Source organism: Rutidosis leptorrhynchoides, chromosome 6 (assembly GCF_046630445.1).
Source record: "Rutidosis leptorrhynchoides isolate AG116_Rl617_1_P2 chromosome 6, CSIRO_AGI_Rlap_v1, whole genome shotgun sequence".
Taxonomy (NCBI): domain Eukaryota; kingdom Viridiplantae; phylum Streptophyta; class Magnoliopsida; order Asterales; family Asteraceae; genus Rutidosis; species Rutidosis leptorrhynchoides.
In genome coordinates, this window is record NC_092338.1 from 396,793,387 (window position 1) to 396,812,732 (window position 19,346).

Below are 19,346 nucleotides of genomic sequence, written 5' to 3' on the forward strand. Positions count from 1 at the left end.
ATATCTAAGTTATATATCTATGTATATCCATTACATATGATTACATACAACATTTACACTTCTTCTATCATCCTTAATTCATCTCATTCTCCATCGTGACCAAAGGTAACCTTCCACCACCGCGATTCACCACCATATCGCCATAACCAACACACGTCACCTTATTAGCTCGGACAGTTGAACCTGCTCAGTTTTTCTGATTCTTTCTGTGCTAGTGAAACCCACTCCATCCCCTTCATCAATTGGCTAGTAAGTTACCACCTCAAAACCTTTACTGCTCATTTTTTTTTCTTTTATTTCTAGTTCAATGATCATAAACCAAACCCATGATCTCCACCCATATCATCAAAAAACAATATTGCTTGTTCTATTTTCTGTTAAACCCGAACATCCACGAAACACCTCACATTCGACCCACCACAATCACCATAAAACCACATTCAAATCAAGAACAATCACCATAATCTTCGCCACTTTCAAACTACACCACTCTTCTCTCTCTCTTAAATTGAAACCACCATGGACCCGCTACTACTTTCGCTATACAACTTTCAGATCATGTAGAATTGGAACCGAACCATCACCAATTGTCGTTACTTTTGTTATTTTGTTCTTCATCGATAACAATCCCATGAACCATCACTACACGTTACAAACGCCACCCATTAAACTTATATGCTGCTACTATTCTGTCTTCATTCTGTCAACGACCAAAAACATCACGAATCACCATCATTCATATAGTTTCCTTCTACGTTCTATTTTTTTTCTCTCTATCACTGTTCGAACTAAAACAAGAACCATAAATTCTTCTTTTCTTCTACAGCTGTATTTTATTTTATTTTTCTTTTTCTTCCACTATTATTGTTTGTGCTTTAGGGGACAGTTTTAAAGAGAAAGAAACCAAATACTTGTGAGGTGATAAGATATGGTGGGGTTTAGAGTGACAACTGGATGATATATATATTTTGTTTTCTTTTCCTCGGCTGCTATTACTTTTTACCTGTATTCCATTTCTCTCTTTGATCAGAACACACCACCTATAGTTGTAGTTGGGCCATATCCTTTATTTATGATTTAGGCTAGCGGATTTTAAGGCTTATGATGTTGTGCCAAAGGATTTTCTGTTGGGCCGGAGTATATTGGGCCGAAGTATTATGATGGACTACTGCAAATGAATTAGATTATTTCTGTTGTTAGCCGACTACAACTTTTGATACTTAGTTGTTTAAATTTCTATTGCTGAGATCAAACACAACATTTCACATGATTCCGGTTCTACATTCTATAGCCCAAGGATGATGACGACATTAAACGATGATGATGATGTAATTATGGTGTTATAATGTATGATACATGATGATTAGATTAGGACGATGATCATGGATTTTTAGATGATGATATATAATTATAAATATGATTATGATTATAGTTATAATGATGTTATGATCGTGAGAAGATAATATACATGATTATGATGATCTCACGAGTTGATGATGTTCATTGATGATGATGTTGGTTAAAGTTACAGTGATGATGATGGAAGGATTATAATGAAAATGGCGATTCAAATGATGTTAATGATGATGACCGTATGATGTTAGAGATGATGATGAGATGATGACATGTTGATGTTATGATAATGATAATCACATAAAATGATATGGTATAATTTTTTATTATTATTATTATCATTATTATTATTTTTATCATTTTATTATTTTTATTACTATTGTTATTAATATTATTATTATTATTATTATTATTAATATTATCATTATTAGGAATATAAGTATTATTATTAATATGATTATTAAAATTATCATTTTATTAAAATTATCATTTTCCTTATCATTAAAACTATCATTATTATTATTATTATTAAAAATTATCCTTATTTTTATCACTTTTATTTTTAATATTATTTCTATGAATATTATTATTATTTTTATGAATATTACTATTATTATAATTTTGTGAATATTATTATTATTATCATCATTATTATCATTATTAACATTATTATTATTACTATTATTGTTATCATTATATTTATTATTATTATTGTTATCCTCATTAGAGAAATTATTATCATTATAACTATTATTATTAAGATAAAAATGATATATTTAATACATAAAACATAATAAAAAAAATTAATAATTCATATACAAAATGAATATAAGAAACATATATATATTTTTAATATAAAAATAATATAAATAATAAATTTATGTATATATTGTTCGATTGCAATTATGTGTATTAATAAATAAACAAATGATATAGGTTCGTGAATCTGAGGCCAACCCTATACTCGTTCAATGCCTTTATATGTATTTTTACTACAAAATACAGTAGAGTGAGTTTCATTTGCTCCCTTTTTAAATGCTTTTGCAATATATATTTTTGAGACTGAGAATACATGCGCTGTTTTTATAACTGTTTTACGAAATAGACACAAGTACTTAAAACTACATTCTATGGCTGGATTATTAAACCGAATATGCCCCTTTTTAGTCTGGTAATCTAAGAATTAGGGAACAGACACCCTAATTGACGCGATTCCTAAAGATAAATCTATTGGGCCCAACAAGCCCCATCCAAAGTACCGGATGCTTTAGTACTTCGAATTTATCATGTCCGAAGGGAGTCCCGGAATGATAGGGGATATTCTATATGCATCTTGTTAAGGTCGGTTACCAGGTGTTCAATCCATATGAATGATTTTTGTCTCTATGCATGGGATGTATATTTATGAGAAATGAAAATGAAAATCTTGTGGTCTATTAAATTGATAGAAATGATTATTTATGTTAAACTAATGAACTCACCAACCTTTTGGTTGACACTTTAAAGCATGTTTATTCTCAGGTATTAAAGAAATATTCCGCTGTGCATTTGCTCATTTTAAAGCTATTATTTGGAGTCATTCATGACATATTTCAAAAGACGTTGCATTCGAGTCGTTGAGTTCATCAAGATTATTATTAACTTAATTATAGTGGATATATTATGAAATGGAATGCATGCCGTCAACTTTTGATGTAAAGAAAGATTGTCTTTTAAAAACGAATGCAATGTTTGTAAAATGTATCATATAGAGGTCAAATACCTCGCGATGTAACCAAATGTAATGTATTCGTACAGATGGATTAGGACGGGGCATTTCAGGTGGTATCAGAGCGGTGGTCTTAGCGAACCAGGTCTTGTATTAGTGTGTCTAACTGATAGTTGTTTAGATGCATTAGTGGGTCTGGACTTTGATCGTGTCTGCATGTCAAAAGTTTTGCTTATCATTTCGTGTCGAAAATCATTTACTTATCATCCTTAGGAAATTACCTGCTTATCATTCCTAAGTCTAGACACGTCCTACTGCCTTTATTGCATAGATAGTGTATAGACAAATTCATATCTTAGCGTATCTATTACGGTAGACTTTGCCTGATATCTTCCGTAAATTTCTCCGTAATTTAGGGGAACCTGGTACTATATATCTATGCATATTATGCATTGAGAATACCATTCAACTATCAATTTCTGTCACTAAACTCTTCATAAAAAAAAAAAAAATTCTGAGATCGAGTAAGATGGCCTCTACGAATCGACCAAGTTCTTCTGACTCCGAAGACAGTGTGACAGGAGCACACCAACCAATCAACTACCGTGATTACTGGAAAAAATGGGGGTGGATTCGCGACATACTCACCCTGTGGAGAAGGGAAGAAGGTACTCCATATCATGAACCGAATCTACCACCTAACCTTGGAGTACTTGACCCGCTCACCGGCGAACCCGTTCGCAACACCGTTTATACTCTTTTTGCAAGATTTTTTTGTCTTGAGGTTACCATTAACGGAAATAGAGGAGATATCTGACCTCTACCTCACACTGATAACCAACCAGGGTTAGTAGAAGAAGTTAGAGAACTCCGAGCTCGAGTATTATCTTTAGAGAGCACGGTACACAATTTGCAAGCACCAGTAGTATCACCAACACCAGTAACATCACCAGCCTCAGCACCAACGGCACTAGTACCACCAATAACCCAGGTTTCAACAATCCATGCCTCAACATTTCATTTTGTACCTCGAGTACAATCATCGTTCTACGTATCGTTCTATCTATTTTATCTTCGTCCTTCATGGCGATTATGTAATCTCTAATGTTTTAGAGATTATGTACTCTAGTTCTAACTGTAAATCTGATGAGTTTAATATCACATTGACTCATTAAATCCATAATTACATCTGAAGAAAATATATTTGTATATATGTTTTCATAAAGATTGTAATTAAAAGTTCTTTTGTACAAACTGTTAATGGTGAAAATATTTTAACGGGTAGGTAATACCCGAGAAATATTTAGATTTCACATTAATAAGTTACACTGTACATTCTTTCAAATCTGATTCAACATTCATTTACTATCCTACTTACATCTACAGATATAAGTATCCGTTCACCGCAGAATAATCATTTTCATTCAATTTCATATTTGGATTTTGACCTATCAAAATCCAAAAAGTGACATAATTAAGAAAACATTAGACAAAATAAAATTTGTTAGAAACATACAATTTAACTATGAGGAATTTTGTTAAGAATCCACACTAACAAAATCCTAGCTAACTGTTCCTAGCTAACTGTTAATTCCGTATTACATTTTATTTATCGCAATTTATTTATCGCAATTTAATTATCGCAATTTATTTATCGCAATTTTATTTATCATCATTTAATTTCTGTTATTTATTTTACGCACTTTAAATATCGGGACACGTATACAAGGTTTTGACATATCATATCGACGCATCTATATATATTATTTGGAATAACCATAGACACTCTATATGCAGTAATGATCGAGTTAGCTATACAGGGTTGAGGTTGATTCTATAATAATATATATAATTTTAGTTGTGATCGAGTCTGAGACATGTACACGGGTCACGATACGTATTAATTAATTCGAATATTATATATTAAACTATATATAAATTATTGAATTGCTAACTGTGGACGATCAACTGAGGACTATCAACATTGGACAATTAAAATGAATTAAAATATTGATTATAACATATGAAACTAAATATTTCTTCAAGTTTGCCACTTGATTTCATCTTAAACCTCATTTGTATCTTGACGATTACAATCTGCGTTCAAACCCTTCATGATTCTTGAAAACACCTCAATCGAGTGGATGAACCAATCGCACTTCATCTACGGAAGGAAATATTTATGCATATAGTTATACACCTGAAAAACTCTCGGAACAGGAGTAAACGTTCAACACCTATCTGTGCTAGCTCCTTTGGCATTGTTATTACCGAAAATAACTTTACATACCTTTTCAAAAGTAGCCAATTTTGTCACAGCTCCAACAAGTCAACCTCGACTTTTCGTTCGAAACAACCTTATTATAACCTTGATATCCGTGCTTGCTCTTTTATTATTATTGGGGAATCTTTTATATTCCACCATATTACCATCAGCGTTTAATCATCTAAAAACACAGTTCTCTTAAAACCACCTCGGATTGATAACCGATGGTTCAAATATCGTAGCATTAAATGCAGAGGAAACATAAAAATTGTAGATGGTTTAAACAGCCAAAAGTTTGATAATATAGAAGGGAGTGTTAGGAACGCTCGATAGAAAATTTGGTACTGAAAAACAGATTGAGCAAACCATGAAGGGGACCAAGGCCAAATACAAAGACCATACCAAATATTCAAAGAAACCAGGTAATTCTGAATCCGATGAAATCTTCAACGAGTATCTTTCTCCGTACTCATGTTAAAATCTTGTGCAAAATCTTTCTTCATCAACCATCGAACTTAGAAATTCCAAAATATCATCATAAATATCTTCGATATTTTCATAAATATCCTCGTCTGAAATTATTTATCTCTTCGTGCTATCTATATTACATCATAAAGGAAACTACTTTAGTTTCTAAATATCTTTAAAATTCGAGTTTGAATTATGAGTGATTTTGAAGTAGTGTTGGAAATTGATGCATGAGTTAGTATAATATAATGACACTTGATCAACGTGATTATATTACAGTAAGTCATGCTGAGTTTCTAATGGAACGTGATGATTCACAGAGCATAACATCATCATGTGCCATGTTACACGACTCTTGTATTCTATTTAACCTCAAAAATATCAAGAAAATATTTTCTTGATGATTCGGTCTTTTCAGAATATTCTGGAAATTTGACAAATCAAATCGTGCCACTACCTTTCCTTTCTACCTTGTATATTATGATAATTCGAAACTTCATACCTCCAAATTCTGGACCATTATTCGCTTGACTTGAAGTCGGGAAGAGAAAACAAGAGCATGGAGCTCCGAAACATAACAAGAAATATAAAGCCGAACAACAACACCGAAATCATAAACCGTGTATATCAATGTGTATAGCAACATAAATACACGGAAGAATGAAAAACATTATAACCCCAAGGTAATAGTAGAAGTTAACAGAATCATCCGGTGGAAGTTGAAAAAGAAGAACGATCATTGCGATAGTCAAAATAAGAACAAGGATCAGAACTGGATTAAGCATTGTTACAATTTTTAGATGTATGGATAAGAGAAGAAAGTATAGGGATGGTGAGAATAATGGAACGGAAGAGTTTAATTTGTAATGGAAATATCAGACAGAGTAATCAAGGCAGATCACCGTATTTAATTATAGAGATCTTAACTTCCCTACTCGCCGAAGAATCAAATCTTTTAGATTTCAAAGATTTTCTTTAAACCCCTTGAATTCCGGAAATCAACCATGACTACGTCACCGGTTAAGTCGAACCTGATTTTACTCATTTCACTCTTTTGTGATAACTTCACTCATACGTTTCGAATAATCGAATTGTTTTATCTGTATTACTCAATAATGATAAAACTCTATTTATCAACTCATATTCGTCATGAAAACATTTTTATTGTTAGCCATGACCACCTCACTCAAATTTCAGGACAAAATTTCTTTAACGGGTAGGTACTGTGATGACCCTAGAAATTCTGATCAAATTTAAACTTTATTTTTATATGGTTTCGACACGATAAGCAAAGTCTGTAATGTTGAAGTCTCAAAAAAAAATTTGAACTGTTTCATATATTCAATTACCTTCGACTTTTCTCGATGATTCACGAACCATTACTTGTAAATATGTGGATATATAAATATGTGTATATATAAATATATGTATATATACATATAATAACATGAACATTAATAAACTATTATATATATTTATTGATATAAATAAATATGTAAAATAAAATACATTGTAATAAAACTATTATTTTATATATAATATATGTATATTACTTGTATATATATATTGTTATATTTAATTTAATTATTTAATATATATTTATTTGCGTAGTAAATTTTGTTATTTAAAACTGTTTATATATATACATAGTGTATATTAAATATAATTAATTTTAAACTTAAATTGTAAATGTCTGTAACTTTTGGTTGATGTTTAATTATTTTAAAATATGTCTAATATATATATATATATATATATATATGAAGTTTTAAAATAAAAGTTGGTACATAATTTGATTAAAAATATAATAGTTTTGATAAATATTTTTTTTTTCCTTTTCAACCTAAGTTTTTGTACTCCGTACATATTAATTGGAACAGAAAATAAATAATTATAGAACCTTTTTGATCAAGTTTCAAACAGGTAATGACCAGAATAAATAAATGGACTTAAATTGAAAATTTGGAATTTTTAGGAACACTTTTATAAGTTAACTGTTTAGCAATGGACACACACCGTAAAAACTGTCGGCAGGTAATAGTTTAATTATACCCGTGAATGAAATATATGATTAAAGGTCACTGTTCGTTTTGGCTTTTAATATCTAAGTTATATATCTATGTATATCCATTACATATGATTACATACAACATTTACACTTCTTCTATCATCCTTAATTCATCTCCTTCTCCATCGTGACCAAAGGTAACCTTCCACCACCGCGAGTCACCACCATATCGCCATAACCAACACACGTCACCTTGTTAGCTCGGATAGTTGAACCTGCTCAGTTTTTTTGATTCTTTCTGTGCTAGTGAAACCCACTCTATCCCCTTCATCAATTGGCTAGTAAGTTACCACCTCAAAACCTTTACTGCTCATTTTTTTTTCTTTTATTTCTAGTTCAATGATCATAAACCAAACCCATGATCTCTACCCATATCATCAAACAACAATATTGCTTGTTCTATTTTCTATTAAACCCGAACATCCACGAAACACCTCACATTCGACCCACCACAATCACCATAAAACCACCTTCAAATCAAGAACAATCACCATCATCTTCGCCACTTTCAAATGACACCACTCTTCTCTCTCTCTTAAATTGAAACCACCATGGACCCGCTACTACTTTCGCTATACAACTTTCAGATCCTGTAGAATTGGAACCGAACCATCACCAATTGTCGTTACTTTTGTTATTTTGTTCTTCATCGATAACAATCCCATGAACCATCACTACACGCTACAAACGCCACCCATTAAACTTATATGCTGCTACAATTCCGTCTTCATTCTATCAACGACCAAAAACATCACGAATGTGATGACCCGGGAATTTTCGATCAAATTTAAAATTTAATCTTTATATGGTTCTAACACGATAAGAAAAATCTGTAATGTTGAGTCTTAAAAATTTTGGAACTATGTTCATATAATCAAGTACCCTTTGACTGTGCCCGATGATTCACGAACAATTGTGTGTAAATAAATAAGTAAATAAATATATATGTAAATATAATTGTAAGTGTATATATTAAGTTGAATTAATATAATACTATTTAATCATTTGAATTAAATATGTAGAGTAATATACAAAATAATTAAGATGTTATTAAGGTATATATGTATAAATATATATATATATATATATATATATATATATATATATATATATATATATATATATATATATATATATATATATAAATTTTATATACAATTAATATAATATGTATTTTGTAATATATATATATATATATATATATATATATATATACATATATATATATATATATAATATATATATAAATATTCAAATATTCAAATATTCAAATATGTTATAGAATAAGTGATACGTAAGTAATGAAATGTAAAGTTAATACATTATTTGAAATTACAAGTTAGAACATAAATGATATATCAATATTATTATTATTACTCTCATTATTATTACTAATGTTAATATCGATATTAATATTTGTATTATTAATATTATTAAATCTTGATATGAGATATAAATATATATAAAATTTAAAATGTATAAGTTGTTATATTAGTGTTATTATTAATATTATTATCATTAATAATATTCATATTATCATAATTAGTGTTAATAAAAACTTTATTAATAAAATTATCGTTATCATTTTTATTATGGTTAATATTGTTAAACTTAATAAAATTCTCATTTTTGAGATTATCAGTATCATGGTTATTTGTTATTATAATTAATATATTTATTAGGGTTATTGATATTAATATCATTATTTGTAAAATTAATTATATTAGTTCCATTAGTATTGAAAATGAAGATTAAATAGAAAGGTTGTATAATTAGTATTATTATTGTTAACATACTTATTATTCATTAATACTAAATATATTATGAAATCAGATATATATAAATATTTACATATAAAATTCAGTTACATGTAAAAATAGATATTCAAATAAATATATACTAAAATTATTATTATTATTAATAAATTTAACTGTTATTAATATTAAGATATATAGAATATAAATACACACACACACACACACACACACACACACACACACACATATATATATATATATATATATATATATATATATATATATATATATATATATATATATATATATATATATATATATATATATATATATATATATATATTATGCATCCTATTTTTTTTTCCCCATTGCCATCAACGATTTTACTTACTGGCCTGCTCAATGAATCTGTCAATTTCAGTCTACATCCCATATCCAAAATCAGTTTTATATCAATATCAAACTTTAATTTTTTTATTATTATTTATTTGTCCTGATTACTTTCCGTCGATCTCAATTGTACTACAAACCGATCAACTTTAGTTGTAAATAATGAGAATTAACTTCACATTAGCAATTACGAATCACATATACCTGTATCAGCTCCAAAATTTTCGAAATAATAATAAAAAGGGATGAAGAACAGATGACAACCCTGTTCGTGTTTCAAAATGTCAAAAAGTTCGATTTCGAAATAAACTTCAAAATGTGTAAGTGCAGAAGTGTTTGAAATCTTTCACCTAAACTATCTGCAGAGTTGCAAATTCAAATTCTTTATATCGAGTTCGAATTTTGGGAGTCAAACTTAATTTTAGAAAGTCAACTAACCTGTTCTTGATAAAAATTCGATATTTCTGCTACATTGTTGAGTCAATTGATGAGTCAGATAGTTTGTAGGATTCAAAAGGAAACTTTTTCATGTTAACATTGTGGTCTATAATAGCCTGTAATAGTGAAATCGATTTTAAGTTTGATAAAGTGTTCTTCGTGTCTGTGAGGTGTCTGTTACGATGTTCAATTAGTTAAATACCTTTCTGATTTAATAAAGTGCAATACTTATAAATGTTATTATATCACTAATAAGTCCTAAAATATATTACGAATCATATTAAAGCTTGATTTGAATCCTGGTTCGATTTCTGGGTTATGAGGAAGAAGGAAGAACACCACAGCTGGTTACAAGATATATATGTATATATGTATATATATATATATATATATATATATATATATATATATATATATATGTGTGTGTGTGTGTGTGTGTGTGTGTGTGTGTGTGTATGGTATAAAATTAGAAAATGAGCAGCAGCTCAATTGGTTTGGGGGAGTGTCGGGTGTGCGAGAGGTCTAGGGTTCGAGTCCCTCTTGTGGCAGTATATATTTTTTGGGCCAATTTCTTTGAAGGTAGCCTTTTATTACTTCTATTATTATTATTATTATTATTATTATTATTATTATTATTATTATTATTATTATTATTATTATTATTATTATTATTATTATTATTATTGTTAAGTATTATTAATTATGGTTATAAATTTAAGTATTAGTGTTATTAATATTATTATTAGCATTATTATTTAGAAATTATTAGTACTAACATCATTATTATTATAAGTATTATTATTATTGTTAATATTAGTTATTATTATTATCATTATTACCAATAAAAGTTATCATTTAATATTACTAACACAATTAAAAACTACAATTTATAACTACTATCATTATCATTATCATTATCACTAGCATTATTATTAAGTAATAATATTATTAATATTATCATTTGTATTGCTATAAGTATTATTAATATTATTAATCGTACGATTTTAGTATTTTTATAAATATTATGATTATGATTAACATTGGAAATATTATTATAAAAATGATACGATTTATTAGTACTTTCATAAATATTAGCTTTATTATCATTTTATATAGTAGAACTATTATAATTAACATAAGTATATTATTAACGTTATTATCATTATTTTTATCTTTACTAATATTAACTTAGTATAATTAGAACTACGGTTTTGATAAACAAATGAAATATATATACATAAATATATTTAACATACACAACATAACAAAGTATTTTTTTTACATATATAAAACGAATATATGAAACCTAAATATATTATTAACATAAAAATGATATAATTAATAAGTTTTATATATATATATATATATATATATATATATATATATATATATATATAAACTCATTCGATTACGATTATGAGAATTGATAAATATACAAATGATATAGGTTCGTGAATCCGAGGCCAACCCTACATTGTTTAGTTGTTCAATGTCGTCATATGTATTTTTACTACAAAATACAATACGGTGAGTTTCATTTGCCTTTTTACTCTTTACATTTTTGGGCTGAGAATACATGCAAATGCTTTATTAAATGTTTTAAAATATTTATATGTGTGAGTTTCATTTTCTCCCTTTTTATATATATTTTTGGGACTGAGAATACATGCACTGCTTTTATAAATGTTTTACGAAATAGACACAAGTATGTGAAACTACATTCTATGGTTGAATTATCGAAATCGAATATGCCCTTTTTATTAAGTCTGGTAATCTAAGAATTAGGGAACAGACACCCTAATTGACGCGAATCCTAAAGATAGATCTATCGGGCCCAACAAGCCCCATCCAAAGTACCGGATGCTTTAGTACTTCAAAATTTATATCATGTCCGAAGGAGGATCCCGGAATGATGGGGATATTCTTATATGTATATTGTGAATGTCGGTTACCAGGTGTTCAATCCATATGAATGATTTTTGTCTCTATGCATGGGACGTATGTTTATGAGAACTGAGAATATGAAATCTTGTGGTCTATTAAAATTATGAAATGATTATTTATGATAAACTTATGAACTCACTAACCTTTTGGTTGACACTTGAAAGCATGTTTATTCTCAGGTATAAAAGAAACATTCTGCTGTGCATTTGCTCATTTTAAAGACAGTATTTGGAGTCAATCATCGCAATGGAACCAGTTGTTGGTGACTTCGTCCAGATGGTTTAGGACGGGTCCTTTCAGTTGGTATCAGAGCGGTGGTCTTAGTGAACCAGGTCTTGCAATAGTGTGTCTAACTGATAGTCGTTAGGATGCATTAGTAAGTCTGGACTTCGACCGTGTCTGCATGTCAAAAGTTTTGCTTATCATTTAGTGTCGAAAATTATTTGTTTATCATCCTTAAAGTCTAGACACGTCTTACTGCCTCTATTGCATAGACTGTGTATAGATAAATTCATATCTTAGCGTATCTGTTATTGTTACCTTTGCCTGACAGCTTCCGTAGATTTCTCCGTAACTTATAGGATTTTAGTATTATATATGCATATGTAAATTATGTATTGCAGAGTACTAATCTACATCCTATAATCTATTTCTTATCGAAAATCATTCATCTGATTGTACGAGATGAATCCCTCAACCAGTTCGAGTCCTTCAGATTCCGATAACTATTCCGATAGTTATTCCGACAGTTATTCTGATATGGAAACACACTTGAGCTTCGAAAGCAGTGTAATCGGAATGGAGCAAACAATCATCCATCCACAATTTATCTGATGGGTTCGTAGTCTACTTAATCACTGGAGACGCAAAGAAGGCGATCCCTTCCACCAACCGAATTCACCTCTTGGTGAAGAACCCGAAGCACTTACCGGCGAATCTATCTGAAACACCATTTTCTCTTTCACTTCTAGAGTAGTTCGACACGATTATATTCTATCCATAATTCTAAACCTTATTCATCCGCTCGTTCCTACCGACAATCATCCCGGAGTAATAAGTCAACGAGCTTCGCGCCTGAGCTGTAGCCTTGAAAAATATGGTACAAAATGTACCAGCTTCCGCAACATCATCAACATCAACGGTACCACCAACAACAACATCCGCATCCCAAGCCACAATTTCACAATCTGTTCCACGAACATCAACATCATACGCACCATGGATACCAAGGCAGCAACAATTAACAATGAAGTATTGATCCATAACTTCATCAATATTCTGCGAAGAATATGTAGATCCTAATAGTTTTAGAGATTACTTATTCTAGCTCAAACCGAAAATCAAATGAGTCTAATATTATATTGACTCATTTAAATCCATGATTGCATCTGAAGAAAATATATATGTATATATGTGTTCATAAAGGTTGTAATTAAAAATTCTTTTGTACAAACTGTTAATGGTGAAAATATTTTAACGGGTAGGTAATACCCGAGGAATATTTAGATTCCACATTAATAAGTTACACTGTACATTCTTCCAAACTGATTCAACAGTCGTTTACTATCCTACTTACATCCACCGATATACGAATCCGTTCACCACAAAATAACCTTTTTTATTCAAATTCATATTTGAATTTTGACCTATCAGAATCCAACAAGTGGCATAATGAAGAAAACATTAGAAAAATAAAATTTGTTAGAAACAAACAATTTAACTATGAAAAGAATTTTTGTTAAGAATCTACGCTAACTGTTCTTAGCTAACTGTTCCTAGCTAACTGGTTACATTTTATTTATCGTAATTTATTTATCGCAATTTAATTATCGCAATTTACATTACCACAATTTACATTCTCGCAATTTTATTTATTGTCATTTAATTTCTGTATTTATTTTACGCACTTTAAATATCGGGACACGTATACAAGGTTTTGACATATCATATCGATGCATCTATATATATTATTTGGAATCACCATAGACACTCTATATGCAGTAATGATCGAGTTCTCTATACAGGGTTGAGGTTGATTCTACAATAATATATATACTTTGAGTTGTGATCGAGTCTGAGACATGTACACGGGTCACGATACGTATTAATTAATTCGAATATTATATATTAAACTATATATGAATTATTGGACTGTTATTGTGGACTATCGACTGTGGACTAATAACATTGGACAATTAAAATGAATTAAAATATTGATTATAACATATGAAACTAAATATTTCTTCAAGTATGCCACTTGATTTCATCTTAAACCTCATTTGTATCTTGACGATTATAATCTGCGTTCAAACCTTTCATGATTCTTGAAAACACCTCAATCGAGAGGATGAACCAACCGCACTTCATCTACGGAAGAAAAGATTGATGCATATAGTTATGCACCTAAAAACACTCAAAACCTGAGGAAACGTTACCACATATTTGTGCTAGCTCCTTTGGGGTTGTTATTACAAAAAAAAAAAAAAAAAAAAAAACTTTGCGATCCCTTTTCAAAGTAGCCAATTTTGTCACAGCTCCAGCAAGTCAACTTCAACTTTTCATTCGAAGTAGCCTTACTATAATCCTGATATATACGATTACCCTTTTGATACCGGAGAATTCTTTTATATTCCACTATATTACCAGCAGATGTACCAGCAACCTCGTTGCTCCTTGGCTCAAATCTCTACGACAAATTAATATATTTATCTATTGAAGTCTTATCATGAACTCCATATATTTATCTATTGAAGTCTTATCATGAACTCATCGGTATCTTGTAACAATAATTACCATACCAAGTACCGGAAGACATCAATCGATAATCTCGAAATTCTCAGCGATTCTACGACAACAATTTATATATATATATATATATATATATATATATATATATATATATATATATATATATATATATATATATATATATATATATATAACTTCTATCTCCTGGATTTACGAATTCCAATTCTGAAATTCTGAAAAGCACCCAGTCTGCAAATTAATGCCCAAAATTTTGAAAATGTTGAATGAAGCAACAAAAACTGTAAACGACCTCAACAGTCAAAAGTTGATGATAAAGAATTGTATGTTAGCAAAGCTCAGAAAAAGTTTGAAACTGAAAAACTGATTGAGCAAACTACGAAGGAGTCTCTGAACAAATCACAAGGACTAAACTTGTACATTAAGAATCTTGATGATTCTGTTTCTGATGAAATCTTTAGCGAATACCTTGCTTCTGACTCCAAACTCTTGAGGACAAAATTTTCTTCACCATCCTTCGATATTAGAAATTCCAAGATATCATCGTATCTTTCATTATAAATATCCTCCATATTTCCGAAGATATTTTCATAACTATTCTTATCTGAAATCATTAATCTCTTCGTGATATCAGTGTTACATCATATAGAAACTGTTAGTTTCTATATTCTGTAAACTTTTGAGCTTAAAATATGAATGTTATTGAAGTAATGTTGGGAACTGATGCATGATTTCATATAATATAATGACACTTGATCAACGTGATTATATTACAATAAGTCATTGCTGAGTTTCTAATGGAACGTGATGATTCACAGAACATACCGTCATCATGTGCCATTTACACGACTCTTACATTCTACTCAATCTCCAAACATAGTAAGAACATATTTTCTTGATAGTTCTATCTTTTCGTATATTCTGGTAATTTAACAAATCAAAAATCGCGCCATTACGATTTCCTCTTAGAATATTAACTATGTTCATTTCAAAATTCATACTTACGAACTCTGGACCATTACTCGCTTTACTAGAGATCGAGAGGATAATAAATAGGCAAAAAGATTCGAAATATAAGGGAAGATATAAAACCCGACAACAACACATAAATTACAAACCGTGCATATCAATACGTATTGCCACATAAAGGCACGGGAGAATTAAAATTACTATAACCCAAGGTAATAGTAAAAATAAATAAAATCCTCCGGTGGTAGATGAAAGAGAAGAATGACAAATATGAAAGCTAGGAGTATATCAAGGATCAGAACGGGATTAAGCATATTGACGAATGCTTTAAAGTATGAATTGAGGAGAAAGAATAGAAGGTGTGAGTTGTAAGGAAACGAAGGGGTGGATTTATAGTAAAATATCTGACAGAGCAATCAAATCAGATGATCGCATTTAAAGCGGATCCTAATTCCCTTGATTACCGAAGAATCAAATCTTATTACGAAGATTTTCTCCAAATCTCTTGAACTTGGAAATCAATCATATCTACGTCAAAAGATATGACGAATCTATATCTACTCATTTCACTCTTTGGTGATAGCTTCACTCATACTCCTCACAAAATCAAATTATTTTATCATTATATTACTCAATGATGATAACACTCTATTCACCAACTCATATTCGTCATGAAAACATTTTTATAATTAGCCATGACAACCTCGATCAAATTTCGGGACGAAAATTCTTTAACGGGTAAGTACTGTGATGACCCAGGAATTTCCGATCAAATTTAAACTTTATTCTTTATATGGTTCCGACACGATAAGAAAAATCTGTAATGTTGAGTCTTGAAAATTTTGGAACTATGTTCATATAATCAAGTACCCTTTGACTGTGCCCGATGATTCACAAACAATTGTGTGTAAATAAATAAGTAAATAAATATATATGTAAATATAATTGTAAGTGTATATATTAAGTTGAATTAATATAATACTATTTAATTATTTGAATTAAATATGTAGAGTAATATACAAAATAATTAAGATGTTATTAAGGTATATATGTATATATATATATATATATATATATATATATATATATAAATTCTATATACAATTAATATAATATGTATGTTGTAATATATCTATATATATATATATATATATATATATATATATATATATATATATATATATATATATATATATATATAATATTCAAATATTCAAATATGTTATAGAATAAGTGATACGTAAGTAATGAAATGTAAAGTTAATACATTATTTGAAATTACAAGTTAGAACATAAATGATATATCAATATTATTATTATTACTCTCATTATTATTACTAATGTTAATATCGATATTAATATTTGTATTATTAATATTATTAAATCTTGATATGAGATATAAATATATATAAAATTTAAAATGTATAAGTTGATATATTAGTGTTATTATTAATATTATTATCATTAATAATATTCATATTATCATAATTAGTGTTAATAAAAACTTTATTAATAAAATTATCGTTATCATTTTTATTATGGTTAATATTGTTAAACTTAATAAAATTCTCATTTTTGGGATTATCAGTATCATGGTTATTTGTTATTATAATTAATATATTTATTAGGGTTATTGATATTAATATCATTATTCGTAAAATTAATTATATTAGTTCCATTAGTATTGAAAATGAAGATTAAATAGAAAGGTTGTATAATTAGTATTATTATTGTTAACATACTTATTATTCATTAATACTAAATATATTATGAAATCAGATATATATAAATATTTACATATAAAATTCAGTTACATATAAAAATAGATATTCAGATAAATATATACCTCAATTATTATTATTATTAATAAATTTAACTGTTATTAATATTAAGATATATAGAATATAAATACACACACACACACACACACACACACACACACACACACATATATATATATATATATATATATATATATATATATATATATATATATATATATATATATATATATATATATATTATGCATCCTGTTTTTTTTTCCCCATTGCCATCAACGATTTTACTTACTGGCCTGCTCAATGAATCTGTCAATTTCAGTCTACATCCCATATCCAAAATCAGTTGTATATCAATATCAAATTTTATTTTTTATTATTATTTATTTGTCCTGATTACTTTCTGTCGATCTCAATTGTACTACAAACCGATCAACTTTAGTTGTAAATAATGAGAATTAACTTCACATTAGCAATTACGAATCACATATACCTGTATCAGCTCCAAAATTTTCAAAATAATAAAAAAAAGGGATGAAGAACAGATGACAACCCTGTTCGTGTTTCAAAATGTCAAAAAGTTCGATTTCGAAATAAACTTCAAAATGTGTAAGTGCAGAAGTGTTTGAAATCTTTCACCTAAACTATCTGCAGAGTTGCAAATTCAAATTCTTTATATCGAGTTCGAATTTTGAGAGTCAAACTTAATTTTTAAAAGTCAACTAACCTGTTCTTGATAAAAATTCGATATTTCTGCTACATTGTTGAGTCAATTGAGGAGTCAGATAGTTTGTAGGAATCAAAAGGAAACTTTTTCATGTTAACATTGTGGTCTATAATAGCCTGTAATAGTGAAATCGATTTTAAGTTTGATAAAGTGTTCTTCGTGTCTGTGAGGTGTCTGTTATGATGTTCAATTCGTTGAATACCTTTCTGATTTAATAAAGTGCAATACTTATAAATGTTATTATATCACTAATAAGTCCTAAAATATATTACAAATCATATTAAAGCTTGATTTGAATCCTGGTTCGATTTCTGGGTTATGAGGAAGAAGGAAGAACACCACAGCTGGTTACAAGATATATATATATATATATATATATATATATATATATATATATATATATATATATATATATATATATATATATATATATATATATATATATATGCGTATGGTATAAAATCAGAAAATGAGCAGCAGCTCAGTTGGTTTGGGGGAGTGTCGGGTGTGCGAGCGGTCTAGGGTTCGAGTCCCTCTTGTGGCAGTATATTTTTTTTGGGCCAATTTCTTTGAAGGTAGCCTTTTATTACTTCTATTATTATTATTATTATTATTATTATTATTATTATTATTATTATTATTATTATTATTATTATTATTATTATTATTATTATTATTATTATTATTATTATTATTATTATTATTATTATTATT